At 34.6% G+C, this 6,000-nt stretch overlaps 1 protein-coding gene across 1 annotated transcript in view; it reads left to right on the plus strand.

The window, feature by feature from the left end:
- Positions 1 to 4,670, plus strand: part of LOC145692690 (zonadhesin-like) — a gene marked incomplete at its 5' end in the record, with an annotated part of 41,612 nt that extends 36,942 nt beyond the window's left edge. Inside the window, 1 exon segment of the mRNA XM_081768081.1 lies at positions 2,671 to 4,670.
- Positions 4,671 to 6,000: the final 1,330 nt, after the last annotated feature.

Consider the following 6,000-nt stretch of genomic DNA (forward strand, 5'->3'; position numbering starts at 1 on the left):
CAAGACTCAGTTTATTTCGGCTAGTAGTTGGTACGTGTGCCAGTTGCTCAAAATGGGCTTTACAGATTTAAGTTTACTTTTTTGTTCTAATTCCGATCCAGGTGCCTGTAAGAGCAAGTTCGCTCGATGAACTACGAAAGGATATACGAACTTCTAAAAAAAATAAACAAGCCCAGCACCTGCCAATTTGCCTTTTTCTTAGGAGCTTTCAACACCTACGTTTCCATGAATGCAATGGGTGACGGAACAATAAGTCAACGACAGCACAGTGTTGTTGCTGTTTCTAGATGATAAAACTCGAAAATATCTGGTATTGAAGTTCTTTGGTAAAACCATTCCGTAGGCTTATAATAATTCTTCTTGGGACATGCAGATAAGTAAACGGACAGATTAAACTAAAATGAATTATTAACTGCTGTTAGTAGTGCTGTTAGTATCGAAAAGCACGCCTACTTCACCAGATTTTTTAAAGGTTGTTTAGGTGCCTCCCATCGACCTTTAAGTTTTCATACTGACTTTGGTATACAGCACGCACAACAATTTCATAAAAATGTTATTATTTGCTTATTTTGTGTAATTTTCTGCATTAGGGTCGTTTATTGTTTTGTCTATGACAAATGTGTTAAGTTCTTACCTCAGGGATAATTTTCTATTCTGTCTACTTATGCTTTCGGTCAAACATTGCCAATTTTAGGCTAAAATTCCTTTTTCTAGTGATGTTTTCCAATCGGTTTTAGCTTTGAGCTCTATTCAAAACTATTCCATTATAAAAGAATAAACGGAAGATTTCGGAACGGAGAGCTTACTAATTGCTAACATTTCCTTAATTACTGTACAGCGCTTACTCTCATAGGTTATGCTTTGAAAATAACCCAAAGCAGACTACGAGGATGTGATTGGACTGCGAGGTCCACTCATCCAAATTTATGTTGGGAAACATTATTTTATCAATGGGCAGTCCAATATTTTCTTCTAGTTTTCTTCTTGGATTATATAACCATTGTTTGTTCGCACTATCAGAATACGACCTACAGATTAAATTTAAGCTTTAATGTAGCCATTATGTGCACTAACGCCGAAAACGGAAGAAGCAGCCTCTATTGGTATGGGAAGAAAATTCTTGAATTTCCGCTATTTTTCAACAAAGTCATATACTTCTTCATTTGTGATATTATTGGTCAACGGTGGATCGTGGGAGGAGCCAAAAGCAGAAGTATTCATGTCAGAATATTTTACTGCATTGAAATAGATAGTTGCTGAGACAAAAGTGCGAAGTCCGTTGCCATTTTTTCAACCCTCTTGTTTATTTAATTCCTAGCAAATCAAGATTTCTTATGTCTGAGATTTGGTCTGTTATTAAAGCCAACACGACATTTTCAGGATGGGTGAGGATTGTGTTTTGTTGAATGACCCTATTAATCAGAACTCTCAAGTGGTGTGGGAGAAATTGATTCAATTAAATCGTATTACAGAAGAGTAGTGTTTCATCAGTTATTAATTGTACCTTCCCAAACCACAACGGTGCGTACTTCATTATTACGTTGCAATAAGCTGCACTTCTTCAGAAGCGTACGGAGCGTTAACCCTTTGGTGGGCCAATTTTTTCTACAAGTGATGGAACGATACCTCCTCCAAGTTACCCAATACGCATTCAAAACAACCAAGCAATAAAAAGAAATGATTTTGCTGTTGCAATTCCCATTTTCATGGTGAAAACGACTCATAACCAATGGGAATGTCGCTTCCCAGTGGAGCAAATAAGATCATACTTATGTTCCCTTTGCGGGAACTATTCTTTCCATTGCCCACGAAAAGGTAAATCCAAGCCGAACGCTCGCCATGTCATCTTTTTACTACCACGTCCGTATTTCTTATCACAGAAACAACCACGGACCAACAATATTTTTCTATATCTGTTTAGCTGTTTGTCTAGTTGTATATCTGTTTAGCGGACTGCGCTTCCGTTTGATCGTATCCTAAAGAGCAGTTGTTTCCCTGCTTCTCTAGGCTAGAAATAAAGTCGGATTGCTTTCACAGCACAAATATACATATAGTTTTCCAAAAATATTATTTACAATTTTGTTTTGCTTTTCACAGCGATAATGTTATTTGTTTTAATGTTAAAAATGCTCCTCTACAAATACTATATTTTTGCAATTATACGTATACGTATTATTCACTGAATCACTCTCTGGCAGACTTCTATGGAAGACAGTGACACATCTGAGGAAGAATTTCACCTCCAAATGTGTGTTGGCATTTGGTAGAAGCAAATTTTCACGAAGGTAGTTGCTTCTTACGGGATAAAGCTTTCTGAAAAAGAGCTCAACAGCGAAGAATAAAAGTATTTTGGAAAATTTATTATGTTATGCCCTTGGTAAATCCATAATTCATAGTATTGCAAGCAGAGAAAGAGCAAATAAGAAGGTAATAAAAGAAAAATTTTCCCTTCTTTTTTCGTTTTTTAATTTATTTTTTATTTCTAGTGTCTTTTTCAATTGTCTACTTTTCTTCTTTTTTTATTAAACAGAAGAACATTTTAAGTAAACTGAAAAAGAAATAAGCTCTGAAAGTATTTCAATATTTATTTCATGATGTATTTCATGTTTAAATGATGTTGATTCTAACTTGAAAATTCTTCCTCTAATAAAAGAAAATATCTTCTTTCAGATGTTTTGGACAGAGTAACTAAGGACATGATAAAAGAAATATTTAATTTCAATGCATAATGGAAGTTATTGTTTAATAGGTCGAGATACTGTAAACAATACAACTGTATTTACTTTTACCTTTTTATTTATATAATTGTACTTTCACTTCACTCTGCAACTTCAACGAAAAGTGTATATATAATCTTAACATATTTTCGCTCTTTTACTTTTCATAATGCAGAACACATATATACGTAGAGTATATATGAATGCATATGTATCTAGTGAGGAATATACTATGTACGTTAGTTATTGTTCTTTTTCCTACAGAAGTTTGTTCAAGGTAGAACAAGTTTTGCGTGACGACATTTTGAGTGATATTCAAGCACTTCCCATGCCTTTCACTGTTTGTGATGCAAGGCCTGGTGAAGTATAACAGAAAGCCAAGATGTAGATGTGACTGTATAGATTAAGAATTACTGAGAGGACTGCACCTGCGGAACTACCAAGAGTCACTAAAGCCTGGCACCGATAGTTAAAGATTGCAATGACCATAGTGCGTATATCAGTTAATCCAGCGTACGGTGGGTGTTCAAGCGACAAAATCAGAAGTACGAGGACAAGATGCAAACAAGATGCAGAAACGACTTCAGCCAGTGGCCCAGCTTGTATGTTGCTTTCCATTCGCTTTGAAGTGGCAAAAAAGGACACTTGAACACAACTAAATTTGGCAAGATTACAAGGTGTCTCCAACGACATTGCCCTGGTGATCATAATCAAAACCAGTGACATAATCCACGTGAATATTCTCTGACAGATCGACACATTCAAGAAAGATTTATCAACGAGGAAAAAGTGTATAAACAGTATCACGCAAGTGGCAAATTTCAGAAGTCGTCGATATTTATGGCAAAACCTGGACGATACAAATAAGGAACGGTCTGGCTTTTTTTTAACAAACCAATTGCAATGGGACCAAATCAAAGCAATGCAAGGAGAACGTTCCTTCCGGTTTCATAGAAGACCCGATTACAGCAGTCAAAGTGCATTTCCTCTTGAACGACTGCCATCCAATATGACAGGCAGTATATCCTGCTCTAAGGAGCATTAGTGAAGAACCTCTGTGAGATACACATTTCTTTACTTTATGGGCAGGAGAGCAAGAGCGTGTTTATCCATATTCATACAGCTTCTGGCCACAAGGTATGGTATTCACTAGCCTACTGCCTACGGAAAGAGCCCCATTTACGTATGAATATTTTGTTATTCTTGTTTGTTTCTCGAAGTCCCATTGATGAGAGTCGATTTGTACTTTCAAAACAAAGCCTTACTCGGCGCTCTCTCTGCGTCATTGTTAGCCTTCAAAAAGTCTGCAACGCGACCGGCATAATGTTTTTTTTCATGTCCTCCTACGAAGCTACTAGCAGTGAACTCTGCAGTGCAGACCTATCGTTCGAGGCTGTCAGTGGCTCATCGACAACAACCATTGTTGGTAAAATTGACTGTGCTAGCCAGGTATGTGCTTTATATCGCTTCCTGTTATCTTGAACAATATTCTCGAATGGACATACAATCAGATAGGTATCACTAAGTCCTTTAGTTGAATAATTTTCTGGATGAAAATCTTTTATATTTATTTTCTGTGGATTTATTTTTGTTATGTATTCTGTACAGTTACTTCGAAGAAAAGATATTCAATTCATGTTTTTCTACTTGATTCATTTTGATTAAAGAGTATGTGTAATTTTCCAATAAGTCACAAAATACTATTTTAGCTGAAACAGTGAAGAAAACAACATGAATGTTATGGAAATCATGTTTAGTTATCACCTTTCATTAATGACTGTATTTACATTATATAGTTTCATTGTAGAAATTAAATTTCATAGTAATTGTAATAAATATTATTTTATACTGTTTTATTAACTTCTAAATCATAAGATCTTTAATAAGGTATTCTCTCATTTATAACTGTATGAAATTTGTGTATCAGAAATAAAGCTAAACATAAATACTGTACTGCCTTGTGCTTTGAAATGTGAATAATGATACCAATTGCAATATAACGTAATTGAATTCCATTGTGACAATGAAATGGAATAGTTGAAAGTCACTTAAATAATTTCTTCATCTTTTATCCGGCCCTGACCTAACTTCAAATATTCTTCAAAGTCACACTATAGTACCAAAAAGAGAATTTAAACGCTTTTTATTGAGACGTTCAGAAGTCAAACGGATTGACTCCATTTTGGTGTTTTCTTTTAGTTCAACACATTTTTTACTTCCAAAATTACATTCTTTTCAGAGGCAAAATCGATTAATTCCATAGTTTAACTATTTGCCACTAGAATGCTTAAACGTTGTTATCACCCTCATTTATATACATTGTATCTTAGTTACCAAAATGCTCACTACTGAGAAATCTCTTTCGATGGAGTTAATCGATTTGCATCTGAAAGACTCATTTATTCTTTTATAAGACTAATTTGATTCCTAATGCAATGATGAATACCTTCAAGACTACTTTCTTGTTGTAATTCACATACATTATGACTAATAGCACTCCATTTGACTTGTATTGTTTTGGAGATGCTCTAAAGTAGATTGAAAAATTTTAACTGATTCTTTTTAATTATGTGCTATTTATTTTTTTTAATTGAGGCTAACATTCGAGGCTACCTGCTCTAGCTCTCCTACTTTCTAATAGTAGATAGCAGTTGTTTTCGTATGCGAGGTATAACAACTTAGATTTTCGTAGTCACAGTACTACTAACCTATTTTAGTCAACTTATAAGCTTTCAAACTTCTTTTTTAGCTTCCTCGGTTAATTCACTTCCTTTCTCACCTATTTGATACTGTATATTGCATATGTTGTGTTGAGTACGGACATCTTGTTATCGTACGTTTTGAAAAAGACTCCAGCGTTTGAGTAGCTTTAACGTTTGCTTGTATTTGTAGTTCTGCAATATGATCTTGCAGTTTGTCTATAGCTTCACTTATAGTGTTCCCGATAATGTTGAGAATATTCTGTAACTCACAGTTATTAACTGGTATACCACACCCGCTGCTGTGCCCAAAATGGAAGATGCTGCTTAAGTGTCAGAATTGACTACATTTTGAGTCAAACTTACAGTTAGTTCAAATTTAAAATTGACAAAAATTGATTAATTCAGGTCCTGCAAGTAAACTAAATGGATTTTTTAAAATTTTATGTCAGGATTTAATGTACGAAGTTTCATGTTTATAAGTTAAGATGACTGGGAAATACTCAATTAACATAAATATGGAACACTTCTTAAGAATAAGGGCACACCTTTATCAACGTTACATAATAAAAACATAAAACCTA

This window comes from Thermobia domestica, chromosome 8 (assembly GCF_964235325.1).
Source record: "Thermobia domestica chromosome 8, izTheDome1.hap1.1, whole genome shotgun sequence".
Taxonomy (NCBI): Eukaryota; Metazoa; Arthropoda; class Insecta; order Zygentoma; family Lepismatidae; genus Thermobia; species Thermobia domestica.